This window comes from Rhipicephalus microplus, chromosome X, assembly GCF_043290135.1.
Source record: "Rhipicephalus microplus isolate Deutch F79 chromosome X, USDA_Rmic, whole genome shotgun sequence".
NCBI classification, from domain to species: Eukaryota; Metazoa; Arthropoda; class Arachnida; order Ixodida; family Ixodidae; genus Rhipicephalus; species Rhipicephalus microplus.
The window spans coordinates 90,872,522-90,893,063 of NC_134710.1; the positions used below are offsets into that span (position 1 = coordinate 90,872,522).

The following is a 20,542-nucleotide window of genomic DNA, read 5'->3' on the forward strand; positions in this document are numbered from 1 at the left end:
CAGACACTTCTGCACAGCCCGTTCATGATTGTACCCTGCTTTTGTTGCAGAGTTAAAGGAAGCATGCGTACGTATCACTTTCCAAGTTCAGTGGGCAGTCACATTACTGGTGATTACATACAGGGGCATAAGGCAGGTATTGCAGGCATTTACGCCCCCACTAAGTGATGTCTGCGTTGTGCTGGCCATTGAGTCACGAGAAAAAAAAAGCAAGAAAATATTAGACGCCTAATATTCCATTGATGTGTTGCAGTTGCTCGAAGGGTTTGCTTTCGGTTTACTTGTCAGCTTTTCTGAATGTGTTTACGCGTTGCTTATTCCAGACTTTTATTGTAGAATGTGCTGCGGCTTAGCTAAAGTTTTTTTTCTCGGCCGTGACAATACCAAAAAGGCGGAGTTGTGGTTGTCACTGTCTATGCCCGAAATCACGCGCTTTTTCATTGCTCTTCCTACTATTCTGTCAGAAAAGACAGACAACACAGACCGATGGGGCAGGCCGAATTCACGGGGCCGGCGTGGGCTATACATCGTACTGGGACATGATGTGAGGATTCGCGGCAGCCAATCAGGCTTGCGCCAGTATTGACCTTTACCGCCTCGCCGGCGGCTCTCTTCTCGCCAGAAGGGTTGGCCACCCCTTGCACGATCCAGTTGGGGGCAAACGCGGGGTGGTCGGGACTGTGGCCCAGCCGCATCTTCCAGCGCAGTTTTCCAATCGTGGCCCCTGTTGTCAGGCCGGCGGCAGCCATTCGGCCGCGCTTCTTCGGCCAGCGGTCGAGTTGGGAGGAAAGGAAGGCAGCTTCGCTCGCTCTGTGCTGCCTGGCTTCCAACTTCTCCTTCCCTCAGGGGGAGATCCCAGCGACACACTAACGAACTGCGCTCCATTCGATTAACTTGTGATGACGGGCTGGCCAATCGGAAGGGTTGGCACGTCACTTGCAATCCCCCTCCAACTCTTTCCTTAGGCGTCGATGGACGAATAGGAGAACCGAATTCATTAGTGGCACCAGTGTGGAATTACGCGGTGAGGAGGAGCGACGTGCGACGAAGGGGTTGAAGGGGGGGGGGGGGGGCGACTGGACAGGCGACGGAGTTAGGGGGGACAGAGCTGCGCGGAGCAAAATCGACCCCATGGTCGCCCGCGCCCGAGGCGCTCTGTTTCCCTAATGGCGATCGATCTTTCCTCTTCTTTTCTGGCTGCCGTCGCTTGTCGCATTTGCATATGACCGCCTTCTTAATTGGAGCCTTCCAACAAGCGGCGCGAGGACCCGCCCTGCACTCAGCCGATGGGCCGACCAAGGCGCCCCGGGCGTACCACCGCCTTTTACTGGCGCCTCGGTCGCTTGCTGCGGCAGCCCAGGGCAGCACCGCACATTTGGTAGCGACAACGTGTTGGCTAACTTTCAATGAGGTATTACTGCGCTCCATTCCTCCAAGCGAAGTCTGGCCGAAGAAAATCATACGCTACCGAATTCCAAGACGATACGAATTGGGCAGCATTGCGTAAGAATCTCCTAATAAAAATACCTGCTACAAAACTCAACATAGTCGGTGACGAATTAATTGAAAAAAAAGTACATCACGCAGTTACGTATTGTACAACCTAAACGCGTGTGACGCCATACAGTAAGAACAGTCAACAATATAGTACGTGTACCTTGGTAATGCGATACGTGAAACAGTTCATCCTCACAATGTTTATTATTTTACCCTGTCTACATTTACCTTTCCAGGGAAAGAGAATAAATAAAGAAAGCACGAGAATACAAGAATCGGAAGCCGAGGAATTTGTATTCCTTGCACTGGTGGCGATAATGTGAGGCCTCTGCATGTTTATTCTGCACATTTCCATCAACGAAGTTAAGTGGAAACTGGTACAGTAGGCTAACTATTATGCATGATCTTCTTCTTGACACCGTCTTCCATAGCCAGGTGTAGAGTTCTTCCTGCAAAAACAGCAAAAAGACATGTCATTTGAGTTAGTTTAGACACACTCAATCCCTGTAGGTATACGTTAGGAACGTAGAACGAAATGAAGGGAAAGCAAAAAGGAAATGATAAGAATAGTAGAGAGATCAATCGGTGGAATGGTTATGGGCCGTAAAGAAGTACAAAAAGAAAATTATAGTGAAGCAGAATATAAGCGCACGTTCTCCTCTACCCCCCTCTTCACCACTACTCTTACTGGCCTCTTCAAAAAAGCAGCAGATCTCACGCACTGCAGCAGTACTTGTTATGCAAAACTGTCAACGAGGGCGGCATATCCCGCATTATTTGCCATTAAAACAAGTCATATCATTCGTGAAATGGCATCTTATCTACTGTCTCATGTTTGTCATCCATGCATGTGCATTCAGTAATGAACCATAATAATGGAACGACCTGGATGGTGTCACAACGCTTGCATCATGTTACGCGTGTGATTCATACTATGACTCAAATGACATGCGTCGCAGGAACATTCATGTCGTCACCTGTCGTTCATGATTATCATTCGCAATACACACACGCCATATGATACCCATATAGTATAGCAAGGCAATGAAATAACCACCATGACATCGCGATGCTGCCTTGTTCTGTGTGCCATGACGTACTAGGCATGCATGTCATGCTGTTTATGTTATGTCCTATAATTCATGTTGTTCATACACTAATGTCACACCATGCCAAGTTTGGTGCATGCCAAACAAATGGAGCGACTATGATAACACCAAGATCTTGCCATGCATGTCATGGCATGTATAACATGACACCCACTTTGTGACCTGCAATTATTGTTCTTCCCACACGAATCATGTCATGCCGATTTTGATACCTATAAAGTTAATTAAACGGCTGTGGGAGCATCAGCAACGTTCGATGTGTACCATAGCGCTCATGACGTGTATTACGTCTAGATAGATAAATGAGCACGCACAAAGTGCCTTTGTTCGCCGAAAAGTACTTAACATATAAAATCGGATCCGCAGTAACATGAATGTACAGGCCAATGCACGTCTATAGAACTTTGGAGACGATGATAGTGTTGATGTACTATAATTTTCGTATCCATGTACAGTCTGGCAGAATGCCAATGTTTTTTACGTTGAGAGATAACATTTAAGATTTCAGTGACTTGCCTTGGGCGCATGATGCTCCAATGGCACGATCAGTTTTTTTTTAGTCGTAACTCTATATGTATGGGATGTAATCAAGATAACCAACAAGCTTGAGGTTCTGGGAAACTACCTCGCGGAACGTGTTATGCAAGGAGATAAGGACGCTGATGTAGCCCTCTAACCAGCGAAACGCCTGACTGCTCACGCCCACCTCATCATGAGTAACGATGGCTTGATGTGTCACGCTGTCCTGTGCCTGTTTGGCGTCAGGGAATCAAGTGGCACAGGGTGATGTAGAACATCTTTGGCGTTCTCGCTATGTAGCTGTGTCCACGACTTTTTGAAGTGAATGAGAAGTCTATAGCGTAAATGAGTCCGTGTCTGGTTTTCGCATATACACTTTGGTAATGTGACTGTCGTTCTAGACGTGCAAGGTTCCTCCTTAATGTGCCCGCATAGCGAACATATACTGTTCGTCTATATGATGTAAAAATAAGACAAAGAACTTTATTAATAAAGTCCAGCGAAGTTGATTTGCCTGCTAGGCATCGGCCACGAGCCCTTGGGCTCGGGCAGCTTCCTCGGCTCGCTGGACGGCCCACAGATGTTCTAATAAGGAGCTGAGCACAGCCTCCTCCCAGCGCACCCTGCGGTTTGAGACTATCTCTTCGTGGTTTTTGTCAGCTATGTCATCTAAACTCGAGCATTCCCACAGTATATGTGGACAAGTGTTGCCCTGTCATCCCAAGCCTTGCATTTTTCTGTGAAATACAGATCAGGGTAACAGAGACAAAAAAGAACTGAATTGGGATACGTATATGTTTGTAGTTTTCGCCAAGCAACTGCCTGTTTTTCTATTTAACCTGTTGTATGGCAGAGGATACTTGCGCCTTTTTAGCTTGTAGTGCTTTGTTATTTCGTGGTGCGGTCCTCCCAATCCCACTCTCCCCCGCATAGAACTTCGGCCGAGGCGGCGTTGGTGTTCGCTACGGCTCGGTGACTGAGTGCTCGAGCCTCCACGTTCACCGCCTCGTTGCCGGCCAGCGGTGTTTGTGTGTGTGCGGGGGTCCATATGACAAAAGTGTCCTTTTTCATTACAACTTTCTCTTCTTTATTCATTGGGATTCGTAGCGCCTCTCGGGAGACAAGGCCGTTATCATAGTTACGTATCGCCGCTTGCAAGTCAGTGATTACTACTTCGGCTTCAGTGGTCGCCACCGCTAGGGCGATGGCCACCTCCTCAGCGGTCTCGATGAGTGGCGTTTGCACCGGAATGCTCGTCTTGCATGTCCCTTTACAGTCGACCACCGCGGCCATGTAACCACACTTGCGCGCCTGTCTGTCCACGAATACCGCGTCTTTGCAGTGTCCGAATTGCCTCTGCAAGCCCTGCGCTCTCTGATTTCTTCGGCAGGTGTGATGTTCCGGGAGCATATTTTTGGGCGACGGTGGAATCAATATTCTTGCTCTCGCCGTCGCGGGTGCGTCAGCTTTTTCACCTTGCTCCGTGTGGTAGCGTATTTTCATTTTTTTTTCGGGATTTACCTGTTCATTCTCGTTTTAAAAAGTCATTAATACTGTGCTATGTCATGCACTTCTACAGTTCATTTGTCGAGCATGTTGTGCAAGCCTAGTTCTGATAATTTCGCTGTGGTTGTGTTCTTGGGTAAGCATATGGCTTGCTCATACACTTTCCTTATTAAGCAATCTAATATTATTTTCTCGGTGACGTGCCATTTCAAGTAAGAGGCAACGTAAATTATTCTACTGAGGACGAAAGCTTGCACTAGTCTAATAGTGTTGCCTTCTTTTACGCGACTATATATACATATACATATATATATATATATATATATATATATATATATATATATATATATATATATATATATATATATATATATATATATATATATATTACTTTGATTGTCCTAGCTGCTATACCGAGAGTTCATCACGTGAGCCTATAAAAGCGGCTGCATTGTATCATACCGACTTACTCTGACGAAGGCAGTGCCACGGCCGAAACGTTAGTAAATACGATATCCTTTTCAAATGTGCTATCTGCAAGTTCATTCAATATATATATATATATATATATATATATATATATATATATATATATATATATATATATATATATATATATATATATATATATATATATATATGTATATATATATATATATATGTGTGTGTGTGTGTGTGTGTGTGTGTGTGTGTGTGTGTTATTCGTTTTAGAAGCCGGATTGTCAGATACACCACGTTTTCCAAGCTGTGAACAGTTTCGCCGTTGTGCCCATCGGCTGCGATGTACACAAGCCTAATACACGTATCACGTCGACTTTAGGAATTATATGGCGTAAGTCCCCCCCCTCCCCCCCCCCTCCCCTCCCAAAAAAATACTTGTGAGCTTTGAAAACAAGAACTATAGAAGGCCAATCTTGTACTTTCAGACGCTCTCGGCTGTACATTTTTAAGCCCTACAAATTGTTTATGCCATTATTATTATTTATTATTATTTGATTTGCGTACACAGATACGCAAGGCCACAGACGAAAGAGGGAGAGAGCAAGCTGGCAACTGCCACCGGGAGGGGCACAATGCCTGCTCACTCTTTCGGGAGGATGGAAGAAACAGAGGAAACAAAGATTAGAGGGAAAGAAGAGGAAAGAAGATGAGGAAGGGAAAGAATGACGAAGACTTCGATGAGTCTTCGTTGAAGCCGCCGAAAACATAAAAAAAGACCTATAACAAAACGAAATAAATCATTGATTGAATGACTGACTCATTTTATTTATTAATGGAATAAATAATTTATATACTATTTTTTATATTTTATTGATTGATTGATTGATCGATCGATTGATTGATTGATTGATTGATTGATTAGCCTTTCAGGCTGTGGAAGCTACATTATCTAACCAATGTTCGTTCCACAGATTGAGGAGGTTTGTTTGGTGGCCATTTGAAAAGGCACCATGGTGCTCTGTATGAAATTTCGTCAGGCTTGAAAAAATGATGACCATCTGCAAAAACAAACCATTGCTTTTAATACTAGTTTACTGAATTGTAATGTACTCTGATGACATACTTTTTGATATTTTTTGCCATCAACGGACGTTCGAGGTCGAGCGAGGAGTAGACAGAAAGTTATATTCGTAACCAAAGCCTCCAATAATCAATTGACAAACACACTCATTGCATTAATACATGCCCCATGACGTTATAGTACATTAATAAATGAGCGCACGATCATAAAGCAACCCGTTTTAAAGCATCGGTCTCATTTTTTATGAATACCTCCATAAGAATCAGCATGGGGGGGAGGGGTGCAAAGGGGGAACTTGGCGTCCTCAAGCCCCAGCAGGACTGGACCATTTACCCAAGCTACACCAGCGGTACCATCGCTTCCCGCCGCGATGAAGCATGAGTTTGCACCCGCCAAGACAAAATCCTGCCGACACTCACGAATACATCTCGTGGAGATAAAGCTTTCATACAATTAAAAGAGAAAATTAAACAGGTGCGTGTAGCTATAGCCTTTTCAAATCACTTGTTATAAAATTTAGGATGAATTTTCTGACCTAGGCTGCACTAATACTATACCCTTATCGCGAGAAGCTTTCATGAGAGCAGCTTCCAAGATACTTACCCCAAGTTCTTTTTTTTTTACGCGACAAGAATATACAATGACGTCTCGGCCATGCTGAGCACTCCCACTGGAGCTGTGGTTATCCCGACAAGATCGACCATCAATTTAGGAGCTTATTGATAACATCAATCGGATGCAGCAAGGGCATCCTTCACTGTCGCGTTGCACTTCACGAAAGACAAAAAGTACGCAGATAGCATAAATGCTCTTTCAAGAAATTTGGTCGCAAGTCTTCAAAAAGAAGAGAGATGATGCTCACCTCGCTACCTTGAGCACTGTCTTAAATTCGAAGCATTTCTTCGCGTACTGCAGGTACTTTGAGCCTCTGTGGCAGTTGCCATTTACAATGACCAATGACCAACCAGTTAGTGCGCTGTAGTCGTGCGACATTTCGTTAGCTAAGCTCCGCGGCTCCTCCACTTTCTTGCAGTTGCACGTTTGCAGATATATTTTACTTAAAGCTCGAAGGAGTGCCACAATATTGTTGCCTCTTAAGGTACTGCCAAGAAGATCTACGTTCTTGCGATCTGCACAACAATCTGTAACGCTAAAATGAACGCATGTGTTATTTGCATTTGCGAGGACGCTAACGGAGTTCCTGTACGCGATTTGGGGACACGTTTAGAAATCTTCACCAGAAACCTCATATGCACAGCTCGTCCCGCAAATGATGTGCATCAGTGGACAACTGAGGAAGTACACCCGATTGCGTGTGGGCATACGCGCATGCGGATGCACACAAAGACTATAAGCGCTTAGACAGCACAGCAGGTAATAAAGGAGGCAGCTGACGAGGGTACCGGGTTAATTTTGGCCATGTTGGGCTCCTAAATCAAAACAATCAAACACTTTTTTTCCTATTTGTTCAATAGTAATAGGGTGACCCTGACTGAGAATGCAACCTATGACATTGTTATCGGCAGCATAACTCCATACAGGCAATCAGCCTACTAAAGCTACTAAAGCTGACATAAGCTGATGACGGCATATAAGAGTAACAATTTTCGTATATTTTTATGTCTTCCAAAGTATTTACCTGCTGTGAATTTCTGGTGTGGCGATACTTAAACTGACCGGGACCTGAACTAGGCTTCTCCATTTGGGGGCGGGGGGGGGGGGGGGGCATATAGTTACCTCCACTCAAAAACGCGTAACTTAACAAAGAGTTAGATTGGTCGTACGGCTGTAGATGGTCGCTTATTTGCAGTAGGTAAAACTGTGCGGCCAGCCTCTTTTTTTTTATTTTATGCGGGCATATATCACGGGTTGTTAGGGTCCTTGTTGCTTAATGCAAAGGCCGTGTTCTGTGCATTGTCCTGACGAAAGCGAAATTGGCCCTACACCGCACATAAAATTTGTTATCACCTTATCGCGTATAGCATAAAATAAAATGAAGTTCATTTTTTTTAAGATAGAACCTCTTATTGCAAACACGATCGTGTGTCGCTTTCACGAATACAAATGCTTAAGGGTTTAATTAGTTCAATCTAGGGTCAATAATGACTTCATCAGGTGAATTCCGCTTCCCCATGGTACTAATAGGTGTCTAACAAAATTTACCTGATGAAGCTTAATAACAACGCTGTCAACGCTATTTGATAGTGACGGAGAAAAAAAAAACAAAGCTCGCGTTGGGCAAGAAACAGCAGGAGAAACCCAGCGAGAAAGTTAATTTCCCGGCTTAAAGTTTGAAAAAAAAGCAACGCAAATAAGAAGTTAGCATCAGGTAGGGGTATACTGACGGAGGAATCTATGAGGCGAGAAGTCATGGTGGTAAAAAGGAACAGGTCCGAAGTCGCGGAGGGAGAACAGGAAACGGTTGCCGTGAGACAAGACGTTGGGAGCTGCGGCACGTTAGGCCGGTCGTTTCGCGCCAAGGGAGCAGAGTGAAGGCGCAGGCACGCTTTCTAGCGAGATACACAAGAAGCAAGAAGACAAACAAGAGTGCGTGGAAGCGACGGCGGCGTGGAAAAAACAAAAGGAAAAAAAATAGGAGGACTGAGGACGCCAAAAACGGAAGAGGCTGCTACAGAGCCAAGAGCATTTGAAAACCACCCGAGGCTGCAATTCAAGATCGTTATCCGGGGCGCCATCCCAACGCCCGGCACAAGGGTCCGAACAATCCTCACCCGCGACTTTCCCTTCCCTCCAACTTGCACTTCTCCGCATCTGGCACGGTCTTCACTCTCCGCGCGACCATGCAGCGGCAACGGCATGCAGCGAGCCATATGAAAAGACCAAGAAGGGAAAGCCAGGGAGCATAAAAAGGGAGAAAAAAGGAAAGAACGAGCCCAGGAGGGTGTGGGAGGCAGAATGACGAGGCGGTGGCAGCAGTCGCTGCAGAAGCGTTGGGCTGCCGCCGCGGTGTGTACGCAAAAATAATATCCGTCTCCTCTCGTCGAGATAACCTCCTCGTCTTTCTCGACGCACTTTCACTGGGTCGTGTCTCCTTCTCTCTCGGTTGCGATGGCGCCCGCTGTTCCCTCCGCGGCACGCGTCTCCATGGAAACCGCGAAATATCAAAGCACAACTAGAAACAATAATAATGCTCGCCCAGCAGCACGAATACGTCAAAGTTGTCAATGGCAACCACACACATTTAATAACCGAAGCCTTTTATTATTTTCTTTTTTGCCTCTCTCGTCTTTTCTTTTTTTCGTTGTTGAGCTCATCGTTTTCTTCTTCTTTTTTTCTCTCGCTGCTTCTTCCCCCGAACCGCGAGCGCGTTTTCGGCAGTTGCTGATTCCTCCCCCATCGCGCGGCGCACTGTCGCCTGTCCTCGGCGCACGTTGCTCCTCAGGCGGCGAAAGGAGGCGGCCGAGGGAAACAAGGCGCTGCTCCCGTTCCAGACAGAACTGGAGCCAAGTATATATGGGCGATGGTTGCCGGGGGAAAGGCGCGAGCGCAAAACCAACGAGCATAAATGCGGCCCTCCAGGAGCAAGGGAGAAGGCAGAAAAAATAAGGAGGGAGTAAAAGAGATTGCCAGGCGTAAGAGACCGGCAGGCACCACACTGCGCGCCTGAGAGCGCCAAGCGCGCCGGGCTCCGTGGTATGGGCACTGAAGAAAAGAATTAAGGAGAGCAGCGCGCTCGCTCGAACCGAATAATTAGATTCTCTCTCAGCTTTTATTCCAGGCCGAGGAGTTTCTTTCCGCGGGGACCCTTCTCGTGCTCTTGATTCTCCTCATTTATGTGCGTGGGTTTTCTTTTCTCACCCCCTTCTCCTGCTCATTGATGAACACTGGCAAGAAATATATATGTATATATATACTGGGATAGCAAAAAAAAAAAAAAAACGTGAATAGCAGGCGAAGCAGTCCGCGGCACAAACAAATAAGGGAAATGGGACGCCGCGGGGAAAGGCGCTGGGCAGGAAAGAAGCGCAAGATGAAAGCGTTTGTTTGCTCTACGCGCAAACGCTAGAACTCGCCGGGGATTGAACGAACAAAGAGGCCAGTTTATTTCATAGGAGTCATCGTGCCTTCGTCGGAGGTGGTTGCTTTCGTGAGGCTGAAATTTCTTCCCTGCCTTCGCCCGAGAATCGGAGCGGGCGGCGCTGGTATCGTCCAAGCACTCGGTGCTGGTTTTCACAGAAGCCAATTGTATCATGGCAGCACGGCCCGACGGCGCATTCGAGACGAGGTACGCGAAAGCGAATCCAAGCACGCGTGTCTCTCTCAATGCGAATGCAGGCTCTTGCACAGTTCCAACAGACACAGGTGGACGATGCGGTTGATATGTTGACTTAGGCAGGATGCAGGCCCCCTTATTGCTGAAATATCTAAAGAGCGCTGCGTGCTACGCGTCTGTGATCGTATGAAATGCTAACGCTAACTCGGCTCCGCGCTGGAGCATCCACGATAACGAAACGGAAATGCCTATGCGACTCCATTGATATTGTTTTATTTCGATTATCAACATAAATAGAGGCTACGTTGTTATCACTACGTAAACTCTCACAACAAAATCAGCAAGAACGTTATAGAGAGAGATACAGTTAAAGAGCCTCAAGAAATAAAAGCCTAATTCACAGAACGAAGGAATTGCAAGTTGTGTGAACGGTGCATGGCGTTCATGAAAACATGAACGCAACACGACTACTCATGACATATTAAAGGGATAGGTTGAGATCTGCTAAAGTTCACGGAGGAAAGGTGACTTATATGGTTAGCTTCTGGTTCTTACAAAACATGTTCGCAGTTACCTTCTTCGTTCATCGTTCTTCTCTCTTTCCATCTTTCTTCAGCAGCTGACGTAAACGAAAGCCTCTAACAAACCCGCTATTTATTTTAAAAACAAAGAAACAAATGCGCTCATTGTTGCCAAAAAACATTCATGGAGCAATACTGTCCAGAGAAGTACATTTGGTGCTTTTGCATCAGCTCCTTATCGGAAAGCTCGTCTAATAAGCTGCGCTTTTCATTTGCCACTCGCTGTTTTTCCAGCAAGCGTCAAGTCGAGCGTGGACGCACTGAATCTCACTGGTTCTGTTCTTTCATTTAAAAGCAATTTGCGCGGGGGCCTGGCGCCTCTAAAAATAAGCCATAAAATAAACAATCTGGGTTGTCGTTACCACCGAACGAAGAAAGCGGCGCGCGAACAGAGGAGCACAAAAACTGCGGGAGCGCACAAAAGCCGAGTCGGATGCTCTGGAGCATGAAGAAAGGCCCGAGCTCAATATCCACCACATCTGAAGAAGCGGGAGAAGAGCGGGAGGAAACAAAGGGGCTCGCGAAACAACATCGCCGGCTAAGGAGAGCGAATCGAGCGAGACGGCGGGAATCGAGAAAACACACGCTCGCAAACACACACGCACGCATCAAGGAGGCCAGCGAGATAATACTGTCGGGCCGAAATTATTTCTCAGCGGGAACATTGCAAGTGACAGGAAATTAAGAAAACAGAGGGTCACCTGCGGAGAGGGAAAGCGAAAAGACAAGGGGCACCGCGGCAAGAGAAATGGATTTCGTGGGAGCTGTTTTCTTTTTACTTTTTCCGCCTCATCACCATCCTCGGGCCGCCTTGGCACTCGAGTGTTTGTCTCATACACCTCGTCCGGGCGCCTGGCCGGCGGTCCAGTGCGGCATAGCGAGAACGCGCAGCTTCTGGACCGGACCTTCAGAAGCAGCGAAACCTGTACAACAGCGCAACCACTTGTTCACGGACAAGCATCCATGCTCTCACTACTGGCTTATCTGTATAGCACGTTCTTCACGCTTTCGGCACTCTGTTCCAGAGTGTCCGCGCAAGAACACGGCCGTCACCTCCGGCAGGAGCTATTGCAAAGGACGTTCTTGTTCTTGCCTCTGACCTTTGGAGTGCGTGTGTCGTGCACCGGCATGCTGCTATAAAGACACCAATGCGATCCGCGCAAACGAGTCTGATCGGGCATCGGCTGCGCTCTGTATATACCTGCGCTTATGCATTATATACTCGCGTTTAGTGCTCCAGCTTACTAAGCACAGGAAGCAATGTGCCCCAGCGTGAATAATTAGCGTTAATTAGCGCAACCGAAGATAAATTAGCTAGAGGCCCACGTACTGTGCAACATCAGTTCACAACATAACAAAGGGCACTAGATGGTCAAAATTTTTGGAGCTCTTTACAACGGCGTCCCTCATCATCATATCGCTGCTTCCGGATGTAAAACCCTTAATAATAATAATAATAATAATAATAATAATAATAATAATAATAATAATAATAATAATAATAATAATAATAATAATAATAATATGTTGTTGTTGTTATTATTTTTACTAATGCCATTACGAAAACAAAAATTTCATCCAAAGTGCGATTTAGCGTGAATGTTCATCTGCATATTCAAGTACTGCGGCAGAATCACGCTACTTCCCTGAGTGAGTGTTTAATGCAGCATTCAGAGCAGAAGTATCCCTAATCACTGCGACAAACTTCATGGATGGTGTCTCTTATGGTGCAACAGGAGTACTCGCCGAAATTAACGCAGAATTGTGACAGGAAGAGTGACATAAGCAAGATAACTTTTTAAATGCGAAGCATTTCTTAGCAAAATTCGGTGACTTTGAGCGTATCTATCGATATATCTATCTATCTATCTATAGCCGCTTACGTTTGGGTGCTCTCGTGGTCACCCCCTTAACTTGGCGTGAATCAAAATTAGCACGGGAGGGCAAGATATTTTGATGAATATGACGTGCTGGTCAAGACATGAATAATGTCACAATCCGGTTGCGTGCGTCGTCAAACCCTTCCCGCCAGACAGTGGCGCATACCAACAGGAGGGTATGTGCCGCTGGTATGTGGGTATGTGCCACAAGTGATTGACACTTACCCCCGAATGCAGAGATGTTACTTGGCTCGCGACTTCAACTTAACTTGAGCAAGTCGGCGCGAAGCAAGCAGCGGACTTCAAAACGTCCAAGTCAGCCTTCGCGTTTCATAGATGCTCAGGCTGTCTTGCTTGGTCAAGTCAAGAACGAGCTTGAAAGCAGAAACACGCTGCTTGCCTGCTAACGAGGGTATTAATGAAGTTGTTCGCGTAAGGCATGCATTACACCAAAAAAAGAAAATACGTTTTAAATTAACTATAAAAACGAAGGGCCACAAGCATATTCGTGCCATTTTACGGCTAACGAGCGGCACGTGGTGCCTGCCACCACAGCGATGCGCAGTGTTGCTTCTGTAAAGCGTTCGTTGTCCGCTGGTTTTAGTGTCCACCAAAATGCGGTGCGTTTCTCCATGGTTGCTTGTTTGGAGGCGAAAAAAGCATCGCGTTGGGTTCTTTCGTCGTTTTTTTTTTCCTCAATCGAACGCCATGGCATGTATTCGTGCTGACCTGGCTCACGAGGTGACGCGATTTTCACGGTATTTGCCTTTCTGTTCGCCTGTGTGCATGCCTGTAATGGGCTAGGTCGCAGTTAATATGAAAAAAAAAACAAGTTCTGGGAACAAATGTGATTTGTATCTTTTTGTTGAGCTTGGTAAACAAGAGAAAAAGCGGGGCTCAGGACATTGCCCTCAGCAGAATTCCGTCTCGCGGGGTGCAGCAATGTATCGCTGCATGATGGTGATGCGGATAAAAAAACCCGTGATAGGGGCACCACTTTTTTATGTATGTGTAATTTTACGTAGCGTTGTGCTACAAGCGATGCCTTTGTGAGCGAGAAACAGCACCCTAGACGGGACGAAAGGATAGACGAGGCACACGGACACAGCACCGAGTCAATTTTTTTTTTTACCGAAAGAGACGGAAATTGTCGTCGTGTTATAGAAAAAGAGAAATAGCCTTTCCGGTTACGGAACACTTCAGCGTTGTCGACACCGGTGCTATTAATTCGCACGTGTGGGTAGTCGACACAACCTGTAACGCAAGGGAACTCAGCCACTTCATAACAGTCCGCCGGCTGCGGAAAGCGCACCAGCATCGCGTACAGGTGCTTTGCGATGAGTAGCGTAACTTTTCCGACTGCACGGCACACTGTCGACTACGGAATGCGGATGAAATTTCCGGTGACTGGTTGGTATGTGCCAGCACTGTAAAACCTGAGAGCCATCAGTAGCTGTAACACTGGATGCACGGGCTGTCTTCGGTTGTCCCCACTTTTACGGAGCGGCAACATAACGAGCAGCTGCCCCACGGCGTTCTTATGAATCTGTACCTAGCGTGGAATTGTTGCTCGTCGTACAACTCCATCGGATTTCCTTGGTCACGTAAAGCGATTCCAAGAATCTTCGGCAGGCAGTGCGCCTCAAAAAATGCTACGCTTATGGCGAGGCAAGCAATCTCAAAAGCGACCACCTTTCACGCGACGTCCATTCGAGAGGTGGCCATGTTGGAATAACGCGTGAAGTCGCTTTCAAGCTAGCCCCGCAGCTGACTTGAAACTTGTCCTGACTTCGACCGAGCTAAGTCGCCTTCAAGTCATCCGCAGGTTCGAGAACGATTTATGGTGACCGGCAAGACTGTCTTGAGTCAAGAACGAGTCAAGTACGAGTCAAGTAACATCTCTGCATTCGGGGGTTAGTATCTACCCAGGAATGACGAGAACACAAATGGGCAATTTTAACGCGCAAGCGTTAAATAAGACATCGGTAGCGTCAAATGCAAAGGATAAATGTTAGGGTCCCAGCTGGAATCGAACCCACGCATTCTGTGTGATGTGAAGCATTTTACCACAGAACTACGCCAGGTCTCGGAACTATATTTTTCAAACAGACGCTAATCTTCGTGAAACGTCGATATTAATACAGTGCTGCCTGCCCAATTTTATAAACGTTACATGTGCCCTTTTTTGATACAGCTTTCACGTGGGGTTAACATCAATTGTGGTTAGTCAATCGCCATGCGCTGAAGTTGACTTATGCCGCGGTGTCCAGGGCCAGCATCCTTGCGAGCATCAGCGCTTCATATCAGCTCCTGGTGTTGCTGATACGCATGTTCCAGGTAGCATCGTTGGGCAAGTGCAAGACACTGGATATATAAACATCTTTAACTCTTCAACATATGTCTGCGCGTGCAAAATTTGTACATATATTTAGCGTCATTTTATGGAGTGTCGCTCAATAAAAATTTGCAACACGGTCACCACATCTCCGCATACTTCGCATAACGTCGATTCCCAGGTACGTGGGATCTGCCTATTTCTTATACTAAGAAACTACGAGAACATTCAGTGTATGTTTAAATATGAGAGGATATTTTCGCATATCTCTCCCCTCGTCACAACCCTGCTTTTCTTTCTTTCTTTCTTTCTTTCTTTCTTTCTTTCTTTCTTTCTTTCTTTCTTTCTTTCTTTCTTTCTTTCTTTATTTATTTCTTTCTTTCTTTCTTTCTCTCTCTCTTTCGTTGTTTCTGTCTTTATGGTGGTTTTTGTTCGGCTAATTGTTGATAGGAATAAGTTGGAACTTTTTGCTTCGCTATAGTAACATTTGCAATAACACCGCGTCTTTATATTGCAGCTAATTTCAAGTACCAGACTATACACCAGCATACGGTGCACAGGCCTCAAAATAAAGCAAGAGAAAAGGCAAACTTGCTATTGTTTCACGTCACCGCATTGCCTGATTCTGCCACTTTTCGTTGCTTATATCGTGGCCTCTGACAGGTTAGCGTTATTAGAGGCGATCAGTTTTCATTAATAAATCATGGCGTGATTCATCGCTCGTGGGTGGCATCACCACGGCCGACCACGCACGTATCTCTCTATCGTATTTTTGAGATCCCTGGAACCCTCGCCTCCTTTGCGTTCCCTTTTTTCCCCAGACCATTTTTGGGGGAACTAGAGGGATTTCGGGAAAGAAAAAGAAAATGGGTGAAAAAAAGGTGCCCTCTCCTTCGTTTTCCCGAATCGGGGGCGCGGGAATTGTTAAGCCAAAAGGTTTTTTCTCTTTTGGGTGCGGGCGTGGGTGGAAAGCTTGGCAGGCGTGTGGCTGGGTGTTCCTGCAACGAGGCTGGGAAGGTAATAAAGCTGGGACTCTTTGAGCCGCGGCCACAGATTAGACGCCTGGACGCTAAGCGATTCGGCGTCGCGAGGGCGTCTGTCTGGCGATAATTAGGATCGTGCCTATCGGCGCCGACGCACATGAAGCAAAATAGGAGAAGAAAAAGAAGAAATTGGTATGGCAGCTGACCCCCCCCCCCCCCCCCCCCCAGCCTTCATTTTTCAAGTCCCGTGGCGTTCTTTACGATTGCGAATCTGGTCACGCCTTGATAAAAGATTCACGTGTCGTATGTGCTCGCTTACTGCATTGTGTACCACGGAAGAAGCAGTAACGTGCTGGAAGCCAGTCTGTAGCTGACGCAGTGCAGTTGGATTATGTAAGATCGCCGTCACTCTGATACAATGCAGGCTTACTGGCTTCAGCTCGAGATACTCATTGGCCTTAATACTGTGTGCCATTTGATATCGATATAGTGCAAAATTGTGGCAGCCTTTTGTTGTTGTTTTTTTTTGGGGGGGGGGGGAAGTAGCCATGAAGTCTAAACACAGTGTATTATGAGAAATAACGTTTTATTCATCTGTTGTTCGTACTTGTTTACCTATTTATTATTCATGATTTCTAATGACTTGTTGTGACATGTCAGTCTTCTCTGAATGATCCGTCTTTCTTAAGCAACGGGAAAACTAACCGGAGCACCCCCCCCCCCTCCCCCAACCGCGTCTTAGAAAGCCTGGGTCACTTTGGAACGTTACACGTGATAAACCAACTAACACTTACCAGCTCATCATGGCACACTATCAGAGCGAACAACAGCAATTTGCAATAAAAAAAAAGTGAGAAGGGAGCTTAGCGTATAAGTAAGCAGTAGAAAACGCTGCGCTGATGTTGGGCGTCAAACGTGTGTGTTTTTTTTAGGAACTACCTCGTTCACAAGGGAAAACGAAACAGAAAGGTAGAAAGTTAAACAATAAGAATCGGTGCTTCAGTTTAGATGTGCGCCTTCTTTAAAAAAAATCCCAGCATATCCCTGGAGTGAATGATGATGAGTGGGGCGAAGCGTCCGTCAGACCGGCTGTGCTTCCGTCCGTCCGTTCGTTCTTGCTTCCGTCTGTCCGCGCGACCATCCGTGCGTCAATGAATGTGTCCGTCCATCTGCACATGCGTCCGTCCATGAGTGCGTCCATCCATCTGTCCGTCCGTTCATGTGTCCATCTGTTCGTACATCCGCGCGTCTACCCATCCGTCCGTCCGTCTGCTAGCCTGTCTGTCCGTCCGTCCGTCTGTGCGTCCGTCCATGCGTCCGTTTGTGCGTCCATCTAGTGAACACTCTAAGCACCGCCATCTCCCATCTCCCACCGGTGGCAAACACCCGCTCTAGAGCGGGTATGTGCCACCTATGGCTACATACATACATACATACATACATACATACATACATACATACATACATACGGAGGAGGAGGAGTGACATACCCATGTCATAAGGGGCTTCGCCCCTAAAACAACATCGCATGAACTTTGGCGCATGCCCTGGTTGAAATGCAACAAAGTGCGTTTGAAAATGTTGATGTTTCGAGCCCACCTGTTACTACTAACATTCATCGCTCTCTCACCCACTCTGCCACGACATTACAAGAGTCACATCGCCCGCTTGTTGCTTGAAACGACATACAAGCCGAGCCGGTGCACAAGTCCTCTATCAAGAGTAGACAGATCACCCGTTCTTTGCGCTGCGCGGGCAACGAAGCCCCTCGTGCATGCAAAAGCACTGGCTGTATAGGAGCGAGACACATTTGTCGCCATCGGGGTAACAAAGAGAAAACGCGTCATTGTGCGCCAGCGCTCCACAGCGACGAGGCAGTTTGAGGCGCGAGCGTGTGTGCGCGTGCGCCGGCTCTCAGGAAGGGTTGCCAGAAGCGGGGTTCCTGGGAGAAAGGGGCCTTCACCCCTTTCATCCGTTGTACGTGTGGCGGCTCCGCGCTCGACGGGCGCGTGGTGAACGCGTGGCGCGCCGTTCTCCCCGAGCCGACCTTGACCCAGAAGAGTCGGCCTTCATTCATCACGCTTCCCCCGTTAGGCACCTTGTTCCTTTCACAACCCTAGCCTTTCGAGGCGCTTCCTACCGCGCCATTCTTCGGATCGCGTTTATCTAGACAACGCTCCCCTTTCTTCGCCGATTTTCGAGCGCCAACCATTTCCTGCTACGGAGCGTTATGCTGTCTGCGGGATAACTACTCACACATCGACAGTGAAATGCATGGTGTTATGTCAACTCTACTTGTTTTTTTCGATATTTATTATATTTTGTCTAATACCACCGTTATAACGAAAGTGATGATCCGATCGAGACAAGTGTTACTTATTGTAGTGGGCTCCCTTTGTTCCTTGCCGATTGTGACAAACCTGTCTCATTTACTTGAATCAGGAGGGAGTCGGGAGTGGGCCAGGTTACCACGAAAAACTATGCTTGTGCGCTTTATGACAGATAACTATGGTTATTTGGTGTATGATCGCCGCTGAGCTTATTCCTATGAGAGAGAGGGCGAAAGACAGTAAGGTAAAGTGGTATTGAAACATGGGGCTTACTATCCTACACTAGGGGTATGGGGAACTGAAGCTGAATAATAGTTTGGAGAAAAAAAAAGCAGTTATAAAATAAGAAGTATAAGAAAAAGAATGAATGTTCATAGGAAAACCTAAATAATGCACTACCTTATCTTTCCAGAAATATTTTTCTTCTATAATCTCATCAACTGCAACAACTCCAAACACGCGTTTTATTTTATTTAGCCTGTAAAGTCAGCTTACGTGAGTGATGCGACAGCGTCTTTGAAAATTACAGCAGCGCCAAAAGGAGTGGCGTTGCCGTAAGCAGAAATATTTTTGCGAGTTTGTGCACTAAAGCTGTTCCCCGTTGCCACAGATTTTAAGGCATATATTAGTCAGCGTACGTCCACAAGTTCGCATTTTCCGCTTACTAAGAAAGCCATCGCTGGAGATGTCCCCGATGTGCGCTCTAACGTTTATTGTAGTGTCCGGAGCTATAAGGAAATTGCCACTAAGAAAAGCCCCTTTATGGGTAGATCTATGCTATGTATACCAACACATTGTAACCTAAACTATCAGGCTTTACATATGTAACAGAAAAAGTTCAAGCCTAGAGTGGTTGCGCATTACCACTTGTGAGAACCTAACGTTCATGGTTAGCCCGGCGAAATATATATATATATATATATATATATATATATATATATATATATATATATATATATATATATATATATATATATATATATATATATATATATATATTTGTGTGTGTGTGTGTGTGTCTGTGTGTGTGTGTGTGGTTGCGTGTTTCATGTTACGTAATGTTTGTGTATATTTTATCGTAGTTATAATGTGATAAAGATTAGGACCCTAAAAAAATTGACAATACAAAATGCGACAAATAAACATTTGAAACAGTCTGGCCACAAAGGCGTTGTATTTTAATTTAATGTAAACATTTGATGTTGCAAATGTCCCAATTTCGCAACGATAAGTTGGATTCATGAAAGAGGTGAACATTACTTGTACGAAATGTGTAAAGAAATATTTCTAATGAATTAAGCATTCTCAATAATAAAGGTTTAGGCTTGTTACAACTCACTTCAATTTAAGAATTAGCCCCGCTGCGGTGGTTTAGTGGTTCAGGTACTCAGCTGCTGACCCGCAGGTCGTGGGATCGAGCCCCGGCTGTGGTGGCTGCATTTCCGATGAAGGCGGAAATGTTGTAGGTCCATGTGTTCAGATTTGAGTGCATGTTAAAGAACCCCAGGTGGTTGAAATTTCCGGAGCCCTACACTACGGCGTTTCTTATAATCATATGGTGGTTATAGGACGTTAAACCCCACATACCAGTCAAGAATTATAGCTAGTGAGTTCAGAGCAATAAAATTCTTTTTCAACGTATTATAATGATGACATTTTTGTTCATTATTCAATATGCGATGTTCGCGTCTATAGACATAGATATACCAGTTAAGATTTGGCTGCACAGCACAAGATATAAAGTGATTTAAATAAAAGCAGCGATAATGTCAAAACTTACACCAAGTTACATATTCATTGCAAGTGGAAAATACACAGAGAACTTCATGTCCCTATTTCAAGATACAAAAACACTGCCGAGGATAGTTACTTAAAACGTTGAATCTCGATCAGCGTTCATTAATTAGTCAACCTTGTTTTCATTCAATCATTAAGTAAACTCCCCCTCTCAGAGTATAGAAGCTCATAGATTAAAGTTGCTCCGGTTTTTCGAACTGTTTAACAAAGCTGTTGATTTATTTATATGGAGTTTAACGTCCCAAAACC

General features: G+C 45.8%; 1 long non-coding RNA gene across 1 annotated transcript in view; it reads right to left on the reverse strand.

Moving 5' to 3' along the window:
• Nucleotides 1–1,817: 1,817 nt before the first annotated feature.
• The window catches only part of LOC119176225 (uncharacterized), a 144,442-nt gene continuing 125,717 nt past the window's right edge, over nt 1,818–20,542 (reverse strand). Inside the window, exon 3 of the long non-coding RNA XR_012886895.1 lies at nt 1,818–1,946. This is a non-coding gene — a long non-coding RNA (uncharacterized LOC119176225). The remainder of the gene's footprint in view (nt 1,947–20,542) is intronic.